Genomic DNA, 22,709 nt, shown 5'->3' with positions numbered 1-22,709 from the left:
GAAAGACAAAGCTATTTTGTTTAGATATTTCTCAAATTGATGCATTATACGAAGTTTAATAGTAAGTATTAAATTTTATAGTTTTACGGTATGTAATCAAGTGGTGAGTGCAAAGGGTTAACTATGGTAAACTTTGGAGTACTGAAGGAGAAGAACCGTGTATGGGTCTTTTGTTATTTGAATAATTCAATTTTATGTTGGTAATTTTGTTATTTCGTTCTTAAAGGGTTGAATTCGGGGTTTCGGTTGTTTTGATTTGTCTGGCCGTCGTAATGTGATTTTTGTGGGGAAATACTTATGATCTAATGTAATTCTAATTAGTAGATAAATTATTCAAATACCTCGTTTGTGATTAAATACGTGAATATCTGTGTCGTTAATAGTAGAACTTTAAATATGTATTATGATAGTATCATACTAATTGTGAAATAAAAGAATGAAAATTCTCTGTGGTTATATGGAAACGAAGAAATTGTGTTCGATACTGTAAAGCATGAAATAAGGTTGAACACAATTTATTTACGAATCCATACACACTTATAACATACTCTTCCATACCCCATTAACAAGGGATGCAAAGCGTTAAATTTATAATCAATCCCTTAGTATTAATTCAGATGTAAGTACCAGTGAAAAGAATCCCGAAATGCACGATCGTCGCGAACAAACCTTACAATAAAAGAATTACCAAAAAAATAATAACAGTTACAATAAATCCCGGAAAATATCGCTTGAAAAATGATTTCCCCAAATAATAGAACCTCCGGAAGCAGCTCAAATTGAAAATAACGTCCAGAAACTCTTCGAGACAAGCGGAATAATTAATTTACCCGATCATCCTAGGCATTCAATGAAACGACCCCCGCGCAGCCTTCACGTGTGCCATTGTCCGATCAGGATTCAATTTGCAAGAGTCCTCTTCAGGATGATATTTCTTTTTTCTCTCTTCCCCCGTTCCTCTTTATTTCCTCCCGTGTTCCCCGGACCCGTTCACATCGATCTCCGAATAATCGTCTAACGAGCGGCAGGCCTCGGGGGTCGTGTCCTCGCGGTCCCGCCAGGTATACGGTGCGTCTAAATTCATCCGTGATTCGTCGCCGGCCTAAGCGAACAAATATGAGCCCCGTCGGTGGCTCTCCATGGAGTTACTTCCATGACAAAGGCCGGTCAAACCTGCCTGACAACCTGTAAAATTCCTATGAATGAGCGCAACCTTCTCTCCGCTCTGGTCACCGGCGTGTCCGGGGCTCTCTTTTTCGAGTGCGCGACTCGACCTCGTCCGTTATTAAATTCCTCGACCTCAAGAAGTCGGGACGCGCCTCGCCACGGGATAAAGAGGGAAGAGAGCCCGGTGGCCACCGAGCTCGTGCCACGTGACACCGAACATTCGATTCCGGCTACACGAGCCTCCGCGCGCTGCCAACATCTCCTCCGGAGCCAGGCAAAATGTAATCTGATTACTAGACGGCGTATTTTACACGTTTACGACGAATATGGGTCCATAGAATATAAAGTGGGGATATGTTGTAGAGGATTTAACACTTTGCACTTTCGTATTCCTCTTGTATTTTTCGTTTGATAATTTTGTAGGATCTTTTAATAGTGGACTTATGGATAGTTATTGTATATTTTAGAGTATTCCTTCGGGAATGGGGTTTAGTTTTGGGGTTTGGAGATTGGAGCTTTCAAAGTGGAAGGTTAGAATACGTATTCCTATAATTCAATCAAAACTGATGGAGGGTTTTATTGAACAATGTTTATGAAAAATAGTATCCGTTATATTGAGAGGTTTTGTAATTTTAGTATTAAATGTTTTATTTGGAATGTGCTTTGAAAGATTGTTGGTGGAAAGCAGTAATAATGTAATACAATTTAAAAATATAGCAAAATAGAAGAACACCTATGAATAACACAGAATCGCAAGGGGTTAAGAATGTTATTACTTTAGAATTTCTGCAGAATTTGTTAAATAAAGAGAATTGATACTGTGTTAATTTATTTGTGACGTTTGAAAAATAGATCTTTTTCCTTTCACATAATATGTAAATGCAATCAAATTGAATGCGAAGTTTGCCTCGATGTAGGACTGGAAAGGATTAAGAAAGATAATCCAGGATACTTGATCAAAAGTTTATTTCAATGTTCCGAAAGATTATGGCTTATATACTATTCACCTCTGGATGGCTAAAGTGTTGTATCCTTTCTCTGTTTATATAAATTAATTGTTTACTGTTTGTTAATTTTTATAGTTGTTCATTTAAAAATCATGATCAATCCTGGACGTTGTGTATTGTTAACTAACATATAAGATTATATGTTTGGATTATAACTGAAAGATTGTTAGAGAACAAAGTTTGAAACGGAGTCGATATATTGCTGGAAAACTTGCAGCAAGTTTGAAGTACAGTTGACAGATTGTTTGAGAACTTCTACTTTGAACTACTATTGTGTGATGGATTGTTGGCGAACTATAAGTTGGAACTCATAAATTTTGAGAGGCTATAAGTTTAAACTGTGCATTTTTAGGAAACTATGAAATAATCTAAAACAGATCTTGTGATTATTTGAAAACTTGAAACTGTAACTAAAATTGTTAGACTGTTTAAATACTGTACATTCATAGAATAACGAGGTTCATCATCTGTGTATTGCAATGAAAATAAGACAAAGAAGCGAAGAATGCCAGTTCGAATAACTCTATAAATAAATAATCCATTCTAAGCTCCCTCTCTTTGATCTGCCTATAATATAATATATTGTCGTTTTACTGTATCCTGGTCTTTGATCCAGTGTTACACGAATTTTAATTGACTACACGGAGGGACCACTTTTATTGGCTTTCAGGTAGTAAACATAATAGCCTGTACAAATTAATGACGATCGTTAAAGTATTTGGAATAAGAGGTGCGACGGAACTTCTGTTATATGAGCTGATAGAGAGCGGTTGATGTGTAATAGACAATTTATTTTCTTGGGGTTGAATGTTTCATATTTTAGAGAAATCCTTGAGATATTGAGATCGATTGAGGTCAACGACAAAAATGAACAATCAAATGCATGGTGGAAATATATGATCAAATATTTCATAAATATTATTATGTCTAAACATGTATAAATATTATAAAAAAAATATTATAAGTTAATAGTTTTTATAATATTATTATTATTATTATTATTATTATTATTATTATTATTAGTTTTTTTCTTTGAAAGTATACGTTTATACTTAAAATAAGAAAATGATAACACTTATTATTTAAATGCCTCAATGCGGTTCTTATATGTTGAAAGGCTTTAAAAATGTATTTAAAAAGTGCTACAAGTTTTCCAGAAAGGTCTCGGAACATCTGCCATCTAACATCTTCTTTCTTTTTCCATACCGAAATCTCGAAAGTAGCAATATTCCGAAGGCTATTTTTTCTGTCCTCGGCTCTTCCCTATGACTTTTATACCCTACAGTTAATAGAACCTATAATAACTTAAGGACCCAACTGGACACGGTTTCTTTTGGGTCCGATGTTGAGGTGGTAATCTTCAGACCGTAGAGTCCGAAAATTCAATATTCAGAAACCCTCGAAATATTTGTGTATACATTGTTAGAAGTTTCTGATTGTGTAACCTCTCCTCCAGTCGTACGAGGATATTCAATTGTCAAATTTCGTAACATATTCATTAAATTCAAAATTGAAGATACTTCCCGTTGTCCCTCTTTCTTTGAATTAGCGATTAGTACTTTTCAAACTAATACGTATTTACTTCTCGTAAAATCACAATCGAAATTTCAACGAAGAAAAGACAGAGAACATTATTGTTATAAAAACGAATTACAAATTTTCAATCCTTCAATACATACTTACATTCTTAAATTAATTAAGAACCTCGGAATGTAATTTTTAACAAAAGGAAAATTTATCGAATAATCCTAAACAACAAAACATTACAACGAAAACGAGAAATGTTAGAAAATCTGAAGAAATAAGGAAAGAAATGAAAGGAGTAAACATAATTGTTCGAAATAATTGACGTAAAAAAATGTTTAATCGTAGGTCACGAGATTTCTTTCTTTTCGGAAGAATAATTGCTCGTTTCGGGAACAGGTACCATAATTAATCCCGTTTTGTTAGAAAAAATTAATTCTTGCTGACAAAAATCGACATAAAGGTGTTTTTAATTACGGTCACAAAATACTGCCCTCCGGACCACCGTGCGTCCCGTTCGTGCTCATCCGGACGCAAGAAAAAGCGCAGTTGTCTCTAAGCGCAGTTCCTATTTCCCAGGCAAACGGCGACGCTACTTGCCGGGTGCATTTTGAAAGTTGAAACACATTCACGACCGAATTCATCCTGATTGCTCGCCGCGCTAAATACCTGTTTAGTGATTCCGCTGTGTGCCACTTTCACGGCAAAAATCTGTTGAACATGTTCGACGCTCGATTTCCAAACGGGGTATATGCGCGACAATGGAGCTTTTCATTCCGCCCTATGCCGAATAAATCCGTCATTGATTTATTAATTGTGTTTTGTAATCCCGCATCGCTGTTGTCCGTAGCGAGCTACACAAATTGAACATAAACCTGATCTGCTGGCGGAAAATTCAAATAATCTGCACTGAAAAACGGGAAAGACTGTTTTTAATGTACAAGCTTGAATAATTATTTTAGTACAGGTATTTTAGATTAAAATTGTTCTTTCATGCGTTGTGCAAGTTTCTCATATAACTTACTTTTTAGTTAAATTTCTATCGGTTACTTTGTATGATTTTTTACAGGGAAATAGTGAAATATTAATATTAAGGTTGTAACGGTATGTTAATTATTCGAGGAACTTGAAGATGTCATAAATAATTGCCAGTTTCAGTTTTTTATAATTATTTCATTTTTAAACTTTTTACAATTCAAATCTAAAAAACATCGCTAGTGTCAATATCTCCATATAATTTTGCAATCTTGCAATAGTTGTTTTGCAAGTCATCCGAAACTGAATAAATAAAACACTGATACACATTAACACTTAATTAAACAGTCTATCTAGAAAGAATGACCTCGAAAACGTTCTTCTTATACAACAGCTGAACAATATCTACCTGCAAAAAGGTTGACAATTTCTTCTACAATAATGCAAATAATAATTACGTTAGCGTGTCTAATGTTATGTATCAGAGATTTCAACGCCTGCACAAGCGCCACAAGAAATTCCTCAAGTTTTCGTAACAATTGCCTTCTTAAGCATAACAATTAGGAAGAACATCAATCTCTATACCAATCGAACAAATTAAAATTTATTTCTTCAAATACATAATTTCAACAAAGATAAACAAAATTCTTCACTTTACTTGACATTAAAACAATAATCTATTCCATAACAAACGAGTTTAAAATCTTTTAAGGAATATCTAATTCAATACAAAACGCGACTTTTATTCGCACCACTGATCCTCACATTTAACAGATAACCCAACAAAATCAGTCGAACCACTTGTTCCTCTCTTAACCCAATAAATAACAAAAGCTAATTTCAAACGAAAACACCTATAAAAGGTCTTCATCAGCGTACCAAACAAAGTGATCCCAGCCCCAATTTACAGTGAACATCCCGGATCGACAAACTTACCCGAGACGCGCCTCACCTAACACAACCGACAAAACAAAAAAGCAAATTCCCAAAAAATCCATACAAAGAATCGTGTCAGCCGTCAGACGTGACGCGTCAGTCGAGGACAAAGTATGCTCAATGTATCCCGAGTTCGTAGATCACACGGGATCGGGTCAGAAACGAGGCGAAGAAGTTATCCGGAGGGATCCGCTCGTTAGCCGGGTCTCGAAATCGAAGCCGGGTGGTCGAACCCGAGGATAGCCGAGCCAGGCGTCGTTTCTTTCGTAGGTGAACACGTGGCGATGTAGATGTGTAGAGAGACAAGCCGGCACCGCACCGGCGTAACAACGCAACATCGATATATCCCGTGCACGGCTGCTCTCGCGGAGGACTCGTGAACCGCCTCTTTTATCCGGGGCGCAATTGAGTCAACGGCCTTTCGAAAGAAGTAACGGTATACGATTATTACTCCTACCGAGTCTATACTCACGAAACTGAAACATTTGCACGCGCTCGGTCGGTCACTCGCTCGATCCCGAAGTGCCGCGCGCGCGCGCCGAGCGAGCGGAACCGAGCGGTGGCGAGCGCGTTTCGCAGCTCGCTTTACGGCTACGGGCTCTCGCCGATCGTTTTACACACCACGGTGACAGATCGCCACCTTTAAACGATTCGCGATAGGTGAAACGGGCCGCCGCCGGCCGTGTTTCTACCGCGAGCGAACGCTTTTTTTTTTTCACTCGCCGAGAACCGAGCACGCGCGAACCAGACTTTGAAGCGCGATGCGTTTAACGAACCCTTTCAGACGATGACAATGATAAAGACTTTGTTGAGAGACTTTGATTGACCGTTCATAATCCTGTTACGATACACGCGCGACCACTGCGCCAGGATCGCGGCTTACTTCGGTAAAAGTCGCTTTTGGCGAGAGCCGTATTTTTTTTCGAATGCTGGAGAAGAGAATCGGACGATGCGATTCTTCGTGATTGTGTTTTTAATGGATCTCGTTGGCGGAATTTTGTATTATTGCAGTTGATATCGGCGGTCATTTGGAAAGAAGGGAGAAGTTTTAGTTTCGGTGAGACGGAGAATTGCGTTTCCCAGTTTCATATTTCAATTGCGATGCTTGTTTTGATGAGTGAAATCGGCAATTGGCCGAGATCGCGTGGAAACGCGCAGTGCGGTTTGGAATCGCGGAAACGTATCCTCTTCAATAATATCGTGTATCATATTTTTGAAAAATTCAATAGAGTTTCGGAATGTTAGTCTAATTACCCATCAAGGTTCATTAATTTCGACTTTCCTTTTCTTAGGAACTCTCAGCTGCTCATCAGACTTCATTACAATAATATGGGTTATTAAAATCATTCGATTATCCATCTCGACGACAATTCATTCGAAACGATAAAAATATCAAAATTATTCGAAAACAAACAACCGTTTTACGTACTCAAAAAATTGTATTCAAAACATGAACACGCATGTACCATAAAAAAGAAAATATAAAAAAATATTAAGAAACCGATTCTTTCGAGTCAAATTATAAGCCACACACAAAAACCACAAGGAAACTTTCAATAAACTGTTCGAAAAAACCAGGATACGCGTAACGACTCGAGGGGTATTCTTCCTCCCCTCGCCCCGCCATCGGGTACCGACGAGATTTTTTTTTTCATCGTCGGCGATCGGGGTAATCAGGAAACAGTTACAAATTGCTGATTAATTTTTGTTCACCGTTTCTCGCGTATGAAAAGCGCACTCGTTTCGAGAGCCCCTCGATATCGCAAATTACGGTTATACGGTTCGTCCGTGCAACGCGGAAACTGGTATTCACTTATTCAGTCCTTATACGCCGTCCCGACGCTTTTAACCGATTCGCCAAGTGAAACGCAACAGCCCGGCCGCTAATATTCCGTCTTGACGAGGAGTAAATGACTTCGCGGTGGAATGTGTACTATGTAGGACATAACACTGCGCCGATATTCCGCCGGTTAAGCGAATATCGCGAAAAACCTTTCGGTATTTCGTTATCTTCGCCGCCATTGCGGCCGCGCGGCTCTCGAGAGGCCGATATCGCGTGACGTATGGCCGTATGCCGACACGTTATAGGCATCGCCGACGAAATTGATATAAACGAATCCGGCCGCGGGTGAAATTCATCGAGGAACCCGCGTTACACCGGAAGAAAAGCCTCGTTTCCGGTTTCCACTCGGCGGCGAAAGCAAAACCACCACGAGCACACGGATCTCCGTTTTACTCGTCGCGTGTACTCCATATCTACTTGTACTCGGTCGCATATTAATTAAGCGGTATCTTAATTTGTTATTCGATCGATTTTTTCATCGTAAACAGCTATGTAAATATAATTAATACCGCGGATACCGTGGCCATCGGAACGGTCAGCTTGTAATTTTATGCGTCGCGCGTGCGTCACTTTGATACGTGCTGATAAAATAAAACGTGCGAATCCGTCGGTTTCGGCGTTTGAAATGGATAGAATCGATTTGATAACGATTCTAGTCGATGGGTAATGTAATTTCATACAGTGTCGCGTATAATAGATTTGATTGTTTTTTTTTTTTTTTAAATTATTATTCTTTGATTGTTGTTGTGGATGGTATTATTCTTTTCATTAATTTCTTGTGACTAACGTTTTACTTTTATTGATTTCGCGAACAAGTCTTCGAAATTACAGTTTCTGATTGAGTTATTGGTTTTGGAGCTTGTCCAGTTATGTTCGTTTTATTTGGTCGTGCGATTTTAAGATCTTTAGAAAGTTGTGTGTATACATTGTCGAACGATAAAGAAAGTATATAATTTGTAGAGCAGATATGTATGATTGTTTTCTTTTCCTCGTAAAAAGTAAAGAATGTTATCCCCTTACCCGCGTAACGCGCGCAATCGATGAATTTATTGTATCGTTTGTGTTGTTAACGATAATATGAACTTGATGAAGAGATCAATTCGATGAACGATGATAGGATATTAACGAGAATCGTGGGAGTGGTTTCGAATTCGCGGCACGTACCATACGTCTCCCGGAGTTTCTTTTCTGAATTCTTTGACCGCGAAAGCCCTCCCCCCCTTCCCCTACTAAACTCGTTTCTCTTGTCTCGCTGGTGCGAATGCATGCTCTCTAATTTTACAATTATCGACAACGGTGCCTCGACGATATCGGTGTAAAGGTCGCCATATTTCTTAAGCGAGTTTCGAATTTCGTAACTCCGATTTAATAATCATAAAACCCTTTGTTATTTTAGAATTCAAAGTGACTGTCACGTTATACGCGTACTCTGTTAATTAATCCCTTGCCTTACGATGGAATTTCGTAGGTGCATTTGTTATAATTATTTATCGTTAACAATGCACTAGTAAAAGAAAACATTCCATGATCTTTTTATGCCTAGGTTTAGTATAAACCATACAAATTGCTAACAAGAACAATAGTTTCATTTAAACTGAACATAACTCAATGACATTTATGTTTATTAAATCATATTAGAAATCTTCGCCTTGTGTCTGACACGATATCGTAAGACAAATTTAATACAATAGAAATATTGTAAGAAAAAGAGAGTGCAAGTAAAATTCGAATACAAATAAATTTGTGTCAATTTGCGAACAATATGAACATTATCCAAAATTATTACCATAAACGTACATTTATTTAAATTTATATTTATAGATCATCCCTGAATCTATATATATATATATATATATATATATATATATATATATATATATATATATATATTCGCACAACGACTCCTCGATGTCAAAATATTTCGAACAAAGAATGACTAGAATGTATTTCAGAAACAGAATGTACGAGAAAACAAACGTTTCGTGTTGCTTAAACTATTTATAGATACACAATACATTTCTAATTCGTACTGTCAGGACGCGAGTTGTTCACTTATAACAGTCAAGAATCAATGAAGCGTTACGTTCGAATAATCCTTGCCGCTCGAGTCGTAAGTCGCTCCGCTGTTAGCGGTAAGAATCAACTGTTAGACTGTCTAAAACATTCACTACTCATTAATAAAACATTTCGTCAGTCAATTTTTCACGTTTCTTAATCGTTTAATATTTCGTTTTTTTGCAATAAAGATATAATTGAACAAGGAAACATTCCGAGTCACGTAATTCTATTATATTTCGAATATTTCGGTTTCTTTTCTCTTCTGTCTAAGAGAATGGACAGAAAGAGGGATGGAAAGGATTGTCGCGGGCACCGGGCGTTTATAGCTACGACACCGCGGCATTGTTATCCTCGTCGAGCGTTCATAGACACCGGCGCGATACTCGATGACCGCGGACAAGCGTAGAGCGAAAGGGGAAATGCTCTCTAACTGTGCGGAAAAAAAGAGAAATCGACGCCCAGATGGGAGATCGATGTCCTATAAAGAGAAATATCTGCTTCTCGATGAGCCTCATGAGCTGACACTTTCCATCGCCAGTCAATGATTCGATTCATTTTTCGAGACCGTCCAAGAAACTACGTTGTCGCCTACCTGTTTCCCACAGCCGCGATTTATCGAGGCTACGGTTTCTTAACCGGCTCGGGTGATCAATTTACGTGAGCTTCTAGTTTTGAACTCGGCTCGAGAAACGCGGCGTCATTGTCAGCCTGTGAACGTCTGCGCGCACATAGGTCAACGGAACCTTTGAAAAATGGTAATTTTCGAACTTTAATAGTGTCCAGTGAAATTCTTTTCTATTTTTGAGTAGACAGTTGGAAAGGAAATACTATTCTGTTGAATCTAATGTTTTTATGTTCCTATTGACACTAATGTGTATTTATGTGTATACAAATGTTCATACGTTTGAATCAATAACCGCAGTTTAATCACCTGTATGCGTGTTTCAGAGATAGTAAATGGCAAAACGATTGAAGGAATAGAATACTTAATACGTTTGTCAAGATTTTAAAAGATATCGGAAATTCTGTTTGAAAAATCTCCACCTATATAGTTCGCGAAACGAATATAGTCATTAATTTTCACTATATCGCATCCTCCTTATTTTTTCATATATTCACCTGCAAATGCCCTTTTTCCAAAAGGATAGCGCAAAATTTCGGCAAACCAAAACCAACCATCACCGCGTCCGCAGAATATTCCAATTTCCTCAGAGATAAACATTGTACTTCCTAAAGCAGTTACGATCAACATTTATCACCGCAGTAAAATGCCTGCCCTTAAAGAAAAAAAAGGCGTGCAATTTGCGAATAAAAAAGGCATGTTCGCAGCGGTGCGTACGAATAATGGAGATCCGCGTATCGAACGCAGCACCGTGTAATCCTTTCAACCGAATATTACATTTAACCGGTTTTAAGGGCGCATTTTGAACGGAATATCCGTTCGTGTTCGTTCCGCGGGACGGCTTCGATTCACCGAAATGAACGAGATGTTCGAGGCCTTTCTTGAACCGGAAGCGTATCGTCCTTTCGAATAATCGGGAACGAATGAACGAGCGTCCGAGAGCTGAGTCGAGTCGAGTCGAGTCGAGTCGAACGAACGAACGAACGAACGAACGAACGAGTGCTCGTGATCCTATGAACGTCCAGAGGAGTCCCTTCGGCCTAGGCTGCATCGACACGCTCGCTTCGACGAGACGAGGAACGCATTCCACGAGGTCGTCCGCCGACGATCTGCATTCGCAGAAAAGGACGAAGAAGCCGAGGAAGCGAGCAAAACGAATTAGCATCCCGATCGTCCGGGGGAAGCTCTTCTCTCTTGGTGAGCGCTCTCGTCCCCGGGCTCCTTCTTCCTCGTCTTCCGACCGGCTTGCGCGTACGCGCGCGTGCACCAGCGCAGCGCCAGCCACAGCCGTGGCACACGAGGCGTAGTCCGCAAGACGGCCAACCACATAAATCACCGACCTTTTGATGGCTCGCCAACGTTCCTATAGATGGTAATAATACGCTGGACCCCGATCCGTCCACACGGATTTAAATGGCGCGCGCGCGCGCGCGGCTCCATCGCGTACGCGTCCCTGCCACGGGGTTCACAGTCCTTCCACGAAATTTTACGCCATCTTGTGCACACCGATCGTTGAATCGACGCAGCTTTCGGGTTTGCTGATTTTTTGGGACTTCGAAGAGGGATGTATTCATAGAGTGTTTCGTATCTTCCTTGATGTCGCCAAACGATTTGTTGTTAGGGAACTTGATTGTTGGCATATTGAAGTGGAATAGGACTGGTAGAGATACGTTGGAGATCGGGAGGTACCAAGTGGAGGTAGCGATTTTGGAGGGATTGTACAGTTCTTGGTTTAGGATTTTTTGGTGTTTGTGAAAATTCAGGAGTGCTTAACTAATGTGATAAACTATTTCGAGATTGTAGTTGTTAGGAAAGGTACTCTTCGTGGATACACTTTTGTGTTTTGTAATCTAATTAATTTTCCGATGCTTTTTGTATATTGCTGTTTAGTAGGAGGTTCCAAGTACTGTGATATTAAGATATAAATCCAATTACAAAATCGTTCTAATTGTAAAGTTACGCAAGATATGCTTTTTAAGAAAATTTCTCAGCGAGCAGTATCTATTAATTTGAATAAAAATGCTTCTCTTTCGCATGATCTGTTAAATAAACGTACACCCACGGTTTCTGGAAGGTAGCCTTAATAATCACCTGAGGGTACAGCTATCTAGAATTCTGATTTTAAATGAAATGTAATAAAGTTTCATGTACACGTGCTGCTATTGGTGCGTGCGTTTCATACACGGTTGGCGCATAAACGAGCGAGTACTCCTCCCTAACTTCATTCTGCCTTCGTTGGCTGTCATGAAATCTGTCCTCCGCGCTCCAACGAGGAAACCTTCGCGCCTGTGGGAAAACGTCAAATCTACGGGGTGCACGTGTCTATCCACACGGACTCGAAACTGAACGCGTAGGAAACTTAGGACGTGCTAACTTAAACAGGCCTCGACATCTTTGGAAACGGCTCTCACTGATTTCTTATGCAGCTTTTCAGGAAAATACGATTATATATGGGAAAATGAAAATTGAGTGGTACTAGAGCTCCAGCTTCATTACCATTTTGGAAAACCTAAAATCTTATGTCTTCCGATCATTAAAGAAACCCTTTCGACTAGGCACCATTTTCCCACAACGTATCTACGCTGCAATTTGTTACAATAAAATCTGACGTTAACATGCGTATCTTAATTATTGAATTAACCCTTTGAACCATAAACCACTTTTTCCCACAATATATCGCTGTTCGCGAAAATCTGACATCATCTCGTATACCATGATTATTACGCTAGCCCTTTTGACCTTCATAAAGGATATTTTCCCACAATATTTAGCATATCAGAATATTCATACTTGAAAACATGGCCTCAAGAAAACGAGAAAAACCGAACATCTAAACATTACCAAATCAACTATTCATATTATATAAAATTATCCCATCATTCGAATAATGAAACAGTACAAACACATCTACACATCGTCTAAGAGTTTTCAAACTTCGCATCCATTCAAAAGAAAACATACTGCCATTCCCAAACCTAATACACCATAATTACACAACTACAAACAAAAAGCTATTTAATTCCACAATTTACTCAAAATTGCTCGAACCAGCAACAAACTCATCCAACTCCATTTTCGAACCAACCAAACAGGGTCGCCTTCTTGTCGATTAAATCCGTAGAAAAATCGTCTGCACGCGTCAGACCGAGTGCATCGGGCAACAAGAAATTGAATTTAACCGTAGCCCAACAAAGTCTCGTCGCCCATGTAGGAAGTTATTCGCGAGCCGACCGAGCCTGTACGTGAAACACGCCGGATAGCGAGCGAGCGAGCGAGCGTTCCTCGCCGCACGCGCCGCGCCGCGCCGCACCGGGGTATCGCGAAAAAGAAGAGCCCCGTCGTACGATATATTAGAATAAACAGGTATCTATGAATCTGCCCGCGGCTATGTTCCCACACAATACACTCAGCGGTTCTCTATACAGTCGCGCTTAAGCCTCTCCTGTACGGTACATGTCCTAGCTAGAAGCCGCGAGCATAAAACACACCGATCTTCGCAATAATACGTACGCACACCCACACAGCCGCGCACCTTATAATGCGTAGTAGACGAATGCCTCCGCGAGACAGGTCACATACATATAAATGTCAAGATTCACCTATGCCTCTTCTCCGCGCCCGACCTCCTCCGCCGACCGCCTCCCTCCCCCGCCCTCGACCAACCCCCGCCAACACACCAACCTCATCCACTCACACATTCAATTTAACGTGGAAAGGATAGAAGTCCCTCCCGCGCGAAGAACACATACTCACAGGTAGCGTAGCTTTTACGCTATATCGCTTTTCTCCCGAGCGTATTCTCGGCTCTTCGTGTTTATGTACCTGTCCTTCTTTCTCACCTGCCGCGCGCCTCCTCCTCCGCGTGTACCGACGCTGTCCAACACACTGCACGGGAACTTCCCTCCGCTTTACACCACCGTTAATGCCCCTGCCGTACCACCATCGCTACGTTCACTGGGTTCCCTCGTTAGTGTGCGGCTGTGTGTTTTGCGCGGATGGAATTGGCCGTGGAGGGGGTTCGAAAGCGCGTGAGGGGCCCCTCTCGTCGACGGTATATCGATATATGCGCTTCGATTTGCAAGAATTGGGACATTCGTTTCGTTATATGATGTTTGCTGGGAGTTTCGAGTCGGAAAACGGTTCTGCGAACCGGGAGAATTATTTGTGGTCGTTTGATGTTGTGGGCTGGGATTATTGAATCGCCGAGCATGTCTTTGGTTCTGGCGATTTGCAGAAGGATTTTGAAGTTTTAAGGAGGACACGTTGAGGCTACGTTCGGTTGGAACTGGAAAATGTCTGTGGTTAGTGTAGGCTTGTCAGTTGAGCTACGCCATCTTGACGCGTCTATGGGGAGGCAAGGTGTTGCTTTCATGCAATTTCATTGGTCGAGTGTTCTTACCGATGAAGCGGTACTAAGAATGAGACGTATTGAATATTATAGAAAATATTGAAAAGAATTAGTAGGAAATACTATTTCTATCTTCTCTTTTAAGGTTCATCCATTTTTATGTTGCAATTCCATTAGTTACGTGAAGATACATTTCAGTTCTTAACGTATTGAGTGTTACACGATTTTGCCGAGAAAAATATACAAAATGAAAATAATGGAATATGAAATTATGCAATTGAATTGTGTTATTATTATTACAGGTTTATCTTGTTTAATGTCAGTGCATTAGGTGATGTTACTTGTAATATAGAAGAGTTTTCAAATAATCATCATTTATTCGAATGAATTATAGTAATTCGATTTTATTAAATTATAAACTATTACACTAATAATAATATATACAAAAGTGATAATTAAAAATACCAATAATAATTCAAGGAAATTACTTGTACTAATAAGTCAATCTGTTAGACACCAAGAATTGCTAAAGTACCAAAATGGCTGGTTCCAACGTAATACCAAACGGGGTACATATTTATATAAACATTCTTCATTGTTTTATGAATCCCATTCATTATGGCAGCGAATCCCGCTTAACGTGAGACACACGAAGCATGATACTCCGTTCCGCATCGTCTTTCGTATGCCCATCTAGAACGCACTCCGCGCGTGTACGAGATACGATGGAAGAAAAATATATTCTTCTCCGGTTATAAGTTCGCCCGATGCGCGAACATGGCTCGTTAAAAGACAGTCCACTATCGGTCAATTCGCGAAGTGGTGGGGGGACAGCAACACCCTTGGCGAGAGGCACCCGAAAGAATTTTATAGACGGACTATACCGAGCTCGTGCCATTACCGACGAAAGACTAATCTTTATGAAGGCATTTCCTCACTATCATCGTCGTTTATAACTCCTTGTAATCGCATTACTTCACTATATCACGCTAGTCTCCATATTCTCGAACTTTACGGTACCCCTCAGTCTATCGTCATTTTTTCTACGATGATTATTGCAGTCGGCGGTTAATATAATTTACAATAGGAAGACACTTCCATTTTATTCGAAAGCGTGAACTGCTCCACACAATGCACCCCTAAGCCTCACGCGGCGTAGACCTTACGAACCACTCTCTTAACCACTACACAAAACCGTGTCCCTTCCTCTTAGAAAGGTGACACTATATCACATTTTATTAGAATATAAATCGTATCGTGAACCGAAGTATCCTTTTCTTGAACCCTGTCCGTGTCAACACCGGATTCCCCACCTGCTGTACGAAAAATTTAAGATCTTCAACGCGTTTCGATCTTTATACCGTATCACCGTGAATACCGATCATCTGCGCTTCCCGATGCCATTATTGAGCCGTGCTCCAGAATGAACGGTCAAGGTTTCACGGTTTTTGTAAAAGGGGATTTTTTTAACTTTCCGACGATCGAGTGCTGTATGTTCGTTCGGAGGAGTGGGGGAAAGCTGGTTGCGTTCTCTGCGCACTCGAATCGTTTAAGTTTACCGTGTACGCGTGTCTGTGTGCGGCACGTTCGTCCGGGTAGTGGTACGTCGACAAGAACGGACTGCTCGGTCCGTTAGGTAGTGGTTTCCCTGCGGTTCCTCCACGGTACACGGTCCACGTGCACGTACACGTAAACCGGCTGGGTGTGAGAGTCGTGTAGGTGGCTCTCCTAGAAGGAGGGCGAGGAGGAAGCGGGGTCGCTGACGTTCCAGCCTGACGCCGGGACGACCTGCGACCAAACGCAGCGAGCCGAGGGTGAGTACGGAGCATCTTGGCGTCGGCCACGTATACATGCGTCATCGTTGTATTAACAAAAACGGACTGATCAGAATCGGCCTGGGAACATGGAGATTCAGGCCTGGGCTACGGGAAGACAGTGGACTCTATACTCGAGACTAACCCTTCGCGCTCGAAAGTTTTCTGCTGGGAACGTTCAAGGTTTTCTGATAAGATGTAGAGGATGTTTCTGGCACTAAGTTCATGAGGAATTAGACGTGAATTAAGGGACGACAGTATTTTATTTCAATAACGGTGTTGATGCATTATAGAGGTAGTATTGCGTATTGAATTTTATAATTTTGTATCAAATCAAGCGACTGAGAATCGTTTCCCGAGTTAGGAAAGGGTTAATTTGAAGAATCTGATCAATTGGTAAGAATACCAAGGGATTTTTAGTGTCATGATTTTAGTGTATTCGGGAGTATTAGAAAATAGGAATACGTTCATGTTTAAATTTGATAATGATCGTGCATGTGGTTGTTGGGAATGAGTAACAATTGTTGTAGACATTTTTGTTACTCCTTTTTCGGAAGTGCCTGATGTTATTAATTTGAGGAATATTCGTATATTAACAAACGGTTATAAGAATTGAATAAAGAAGATGAAATCGTATGTTGCAATTTCATGCTACATCTTTCATTAGTATTTTTGTCGTCGCAGATGATTACATTGTAGAATAATAAGGTTAATATCCAACTAATTCTCGTTGAAGTTAATCTTTTGTTCTATATACCTGCGCGCGGTTCAAATATATTATATAAGTGTTTATCGAGCGAACATTAAAATTAATCTGTCGATTCCTTTATAATACCACTGTCATTCGCACGGCGTTACAAGGCTCCTGTTCGCTATCCCTATTCAAACGCTGTCCTTCGTCGTTTCCGCCAGAAAAACAGAAGCGAACGATCGCAAAATCGTAACCCGCCGTTCGGTATAATCGCGTTACGCGAATTCAGCTGCGCGATTATACGAAGAGAACGTGATCCTATGGCTACCTACCTAGGCGACATGCACGAATTGCTCGCACGCAATTTATACCTTTCTCTAATCCAAAACATTTTTCCCGCGTTCGGTATCTACACATTCAATAAATCTCGCGTTTATATTCGCGCGTAATATCCCGCACAAACATAAACAACTGAAATTATCGTGGCTTCGAAGCGATTGCTTCACACTCCCTATCAAAAAATTACGCAACCGCAATTTTTCCGAAGTGTCCTTTCCATTACCGCGTAGAAATTAATATATTCAATGGCTCCCAGGATAACGGGCGCCCGCGCGGTTCCGGTGATCGTAGAACAAGAAACTCGTTGTTCCGTCCGTTTTCGTGATCGCGCGTAGTTTTCACTATTAATTACGTGTCCGCGTGAGCGTTTACGATCGAAAAATTCTGGCGTCGGAGAGATGAAAATAATCAATTACCAAACGATCCCGGGAACGAAGTTTCCTCGGCGAGCCGCCGCGCGAGAGACGAGAATTCCAGCGTAACACGTCGTGTGGTCTTCCCCGCGATGGACCCTCCTCACCTGCAGCTCTCGCGGCGGTATCCATCGACGCGTTTAATTCCTGATTGGTAAAAAACGAGCCGAGGACGTCGTACTATTTGCGGAATCGTAAAAGCAGGACGTTTCGTCGACGTCGCCGGACGTACAGCGCCATTCGTTTGTCCCCGGGTAATACGATCCCCGGTAACACACGGCTCGCCGCGCGGCCGCGCTCCGTCATACAGCTTTTCCGTTCGTCCTGCAGCCCGGCCGTTGAAGTCCTTCTTCCCGAGCGCGAATATTATATTGTAATATTTATCGCCGTGAATGCCGAACGCCGGCGTATATTACGTCCGTCGCGGGGACCGGGCACAGTGACGTGCCAAGCTGACGCCGACGGGGCGACCCGCGCGCACAACCGTCGGGGTTCTTTACATTCCATCGACTGGTCGATGGGTTTCACTTTGTTATTTATTAAAATTTCGCTGGTGATGATTTTCTAAAAAACTCCTGTATCAGGTCGTGCGATACGACGTGCTGGGTTTTGCGGGAGAGAGGAAACCTTGTTTGATGTTCTAAAAGTTTGTTTGTTCAATGGAAACATGGTCTGTTAGAGTCGAAGCACATCGCTCGAGTTGTTTTTATGAATGTATACCTTTTTTTGAAGAATTCTAAATGTTTAGGATTAATGTATTGCGAGGACCGTTGTAAACTACTGTTTCGGGTTTATCACGCTCATTTTGTATAGAAATAACACCGAAACGGAATTTTGTAAATCAAGGCTGCATGTTCTTTCATTCACGGTGTTGTCTCTGAATGCTTTGATTATTTCAAGCGGTTTTTGCGGCGTAATCTCCGTGTTTTGGATTCATATAAGAAAATTACACGAATCGTCGCGGTATCCATGTTTTTGGGAAACGACGCAAGAAATAGTTATTGTGGACAATTCGGAGAAACCTTTATGCAAAAAGTTACTCTGGTAATCGACGATGAAGTTGTTTAAGAGATTGCATGAGAAACAAGGGAATACAAACATTTATGAGTAAGAAAAATTCGACAGTTTATATTATACGAGCTAATAACAGTTTTTTGGGGGTAACAAAGTAAGCCTGTTAGAGTGGTAGGATTTATAAAAATCTTATTGTGAGAGATTGACTTGTGCATGGATGTTTTAAATAGTAGCACAGAAGGTAATTACATATTAATCTCTTGTTATTTGAATAATCGCTGGTAGATGCATTTCATTTTGTTGCTTATTAACACGTTAAACGCCGCACGATTTCAAGAGGAAGATGCACAGAATGGAAAAAATATGATATTAAATCATTTGATCGAATTGCATTACTATTCCACGTTCATTTAGCTGAATTTCACTATTATGTAGCATTATTTACAACATAGAAATGTTTTCATATAATTGTCGTTTCATTGAGTGAATTATAGTACAATAATTCGATTTGGTCGAGGGTCACCGGTGACTCCCATGGCAGTCAACGTATTAAACCGTCGCTGCTCAGAATTTTTTGATAAGTGTTATTACTGCTACTGCTATTACTACTACGAAACTAATTTCGTGAAAAATTGATTTCAACATTAAGAAAACCTGTTACGTAGAAGTGACACGCTCCTATATAACAAACGAAAATCGATGTGACGAAATAAAAGGAAAGTGTGAAGTATGTAAGTTGTAACATCAACTAACTACAAAGCCAGGATTATCCACGTCTATTTCGGATGACATTTAAATTACTAAACCATATTCCGTTGCTTTCTAACCCATTTTGCGTTATCCTGAACTTTAAATAAATTGCACTATTCACGGAAAATAATAGTCCTCGTGTAAACTCAATAGAGCCAATTTTGTGCTTGGAAAATACGCATTACATAAACGTGGGCACAGAAGAGTTCAGTTTAAAATAAGCGGCAAAGCTCGGAATAACAAAAATTGAATTTGTGTCTGCATGAATTCAGTACAAGCCTGATTTCATCAACATAACGATATTCGTCTTTGAAGGGTTGAACCGAAAGGATTTTCGAGTATCGTTCCAAGGAAACAACATTATTTCACCTCATATTAATGAGATTCTGATAAGAGTCTAGGTTGTTGTTCGGACTTTTTAAAAATTATTTAATCAAATCTGTAATGTAAAAAGGATTTTATCCGAGATAACTTTCTTAGTTTACAAGACTGCCTTCCTTCAACCACAAGCAAAGACATTTCAGTAACCAGCTAAAAATTTCTGAACAACGTTCATCATGATTCTTATAGCCACGACCAGGTTAACTTATTTTTAGTTGAAAACGCGTCCACGGCATCAAGATTCCCAGACATCTATAGTCGCTTGAACGTGTATACAGTTCATCCGACAGCGAATTTATCTCTTGCGTTCCACCCCCGCATCTACGTCACACTGTAATGCAATAATTGACCTTTTCGCCGGTTCGATGGAGACGAACGCAAAAAAGGGTCGACGCTGGAGACAACAAAGTAACAATATAAGACCTCAACCGACACTCCGGTACATGATAAGAAAAATATTGTTGGGGAATCGTTTAAACATCTGCAAATGAAATATAATATACTCAAATGTTGAAAATCAACTGACATTTATGATTGGAAACGATAAGAAACGATAGCTGAGTACAATCAAGAATTAGTGAAAATTTCTACAGCTGTATCGCAACAAGTATTACTGGAAAATTATATTAAGTACTTCCGCAGTACATTCTTAGAATTAATCTTGACAATAACCGTTTGTTCTTCCGATGAAATTTTATTAATCTCATATCAGGTGAAACTCGAACATAGGTGACCGGTTATCACTTATTTTCGCCTCGACTCCGAGCAATTAAGGACTCCGCACAGACTCATGATACCATTGATCTCTAGAATAAGGACGAAACGAGTTTGCCTTATCAAGAGAAGTCTACGCAAGGAGGCAGGAATACTTGAATCTTTCGAATTGGTCAAATTTCTGTTCATCGAAGATACTCTTTTCTAGAACATTACATGGAACATGTAACATTCGAGATTCTTTCCTTGTAATTCACTATTGTAATCGCCATTAATTACGAATCATGTAACCGCGTGATTGTTTTACCTATCGTTATATACATACATTTTAATATATTTTAATAGGTTAGTTTAATAGATGATCTATTGTAATAGATTGAATATTGGCATAGCCTTTGATCTTCAGAACTCTATGGAGATGAATTGTTAGTGGTCTGAACCGCAAAATTCATCAGCGATGATCTCTACGTCGCGAACGCGTATCCCCGAGCGAACGATCGCTACCAGATTATATCTAATCTGAGAATGTCTCGATCGCGCAGCGATAAATCTCCATCCACTTGACCGATGTGTTACAAACCAGAGTTTCATAGTATCGAGAAGTTGAACCTTCTTTTAGGGCGTTCGAGGCCAGATACATTCCGTGAAGGTGAATCACTGTTGCAGCCCGCTACGCGGAGGCTAATATAATTGGGAGTAGATTACGAGGCAGGAAAGTTTTTCAGGACGACTATAATTCGACGCGCCTACGTCGATGCGTTTGAATTCACGACGATCCAAGTTTGGCAGCAGGTAATTAGGGAACGGAGGAGTTTCTTGGTGGACGTCACCTCTCATTGGTAGCCTGCTTTTAGATTTCGTTTCATCATTGTTAAAATGATTCTCTCAATTCCCCTTGTTTCAGATTGTTGCCACTACTTGATACCAATTTTGGAAAGTCTAGACGAACTTATCGATTTGATGGATTTTTCTTTTGCATGCACTTTTCTTCAACGTTAAAATTGTTATTCTTATATACTTTATAGATTATCGTACTTTAGAAGGGAACTGATAATTTCTTGTATAAAAGTATAAATAGAACAATGAAATGTTTAATCTACAATTAACAAAAGGAAATCCTTAATGGAGAAGTAAATATTTGTTCAATCCTTTATTCGTAAATTGTTCCAAGAAAGTATCACTACACGAGAAGGTAAATATTTTTGTTGTTCTTTACATATTTTATATAAAAACAACTAATATTTATAAGCTTTTTACTATAATATTGATAATATTGAAGCACAGTTTCAGATTGTGCTAATAACGAATGATACTGTAGTTAAAAAGGACGACAATTCGAAGTACTGGCAATGTCTACACTCGTACTCGGCAGGATCGCAGTAGATTACCCCATCCAGTGATCAGACCGAAGTAGACGCACGAAAATCAGGCCAAGTGACTCTAGTCCCCCCACATCATCGGTATTAATTTATTTCCGAGCCGGAGAGGAAAAAAATTGTACTGCTTCAAAATATAATACTATTGATTAGATAGATTGGCTAACAAGTAGTCAGACCAAGCCCACTCGCTGCCCACATTATCGACGTAGCTTCAATTTACAGGCAACACCGGGCGAAACTTTGCGTCCCCTCGAAATTGCTATTGTGACAACTATTCGCGGAACACAGGGTAATTGTAGGTTAATAAGTATCGGATTCCGATGTAGGTGGCCGACCCACGAAATAATACACTCGCACGACTGATTCAAATACCGAATTATCTCGCAGAAAACTCGAAGGACGTTCGTTGTAAAGCAATTTTCATTTCATCCAGCGGATTTACTTGAAGTGTTTCAAAGGGTACTTCCCATTTGACATACTGATCTAGTATATTAAGTCACAGGAAAATTTGTATATCAATCCAGACACTTTCTTGAACGAAAACAACATTGTATGAACGGAAATTGATTCCTGTAATAAGTCACTTAGTAGTGTAATATTAAGTTCTTACATTCAAAATGGTATTGAACGCAGTGCACCGTGTATATTAATTTTTTATAGCAAAAATATATCACGATAATTATATTTTTGTGAATATTTGAAGTTCTTACGAAATAACGCTCGTATTAAAATTG

The 22,709-nt window shown here is 40.0% G+C and overlaps 1 long non-coding RNA gene across 2 annotated transcripts in view; it reads left to right on the top strand.

Moving 5' to 3' along the window:
* The window catches only part of LOC116427788 (uncharacterized), a 28,137-nt gene extending 5,643 nt beyond the window's left edge, over positions 1-22,494 (top strand). Inside the window, exons 1-4 of one of the 2 annotated variants that reach the window (XR_004235155.2) lie at positions 20,751-20,844; positions 21,216-21,388; positions 21,501-21,788; positions 21,881-22,494. This is a non-coding gene — a long non-coding RNA (uncharacterized LOC116427788). Of the gene's footprint in view, positions 1-20,750; positions 20,845-21,215; positions 21,389-21,500; positions 21,789-21,880 lie in introns of those variants that run through there. The other variant, XR_004235156.1, reaches the window with a different exon arrangement.
* The last annotated feature ends 215 nt before the right edge of the window (positions 22,495-22,709 follow it).

This window comes from Nomia melanderi, chromosome 9 (genome assembly GCF_051020985.1).
Source record: "Nomia melanderi isolate GNS246 chromosome 9, iyNomMela1, whole genome shotgun sequence".
NCBI classification, from domain to species: Eukaryota; Metazoa; Arthropoda; class Insecta; order Hymenoptera; family Halictidae; genus Nomia; species Nomia melanderi.
This window is presented reverse-complemented; position numbering and strand designations above follow the sequence as displayed.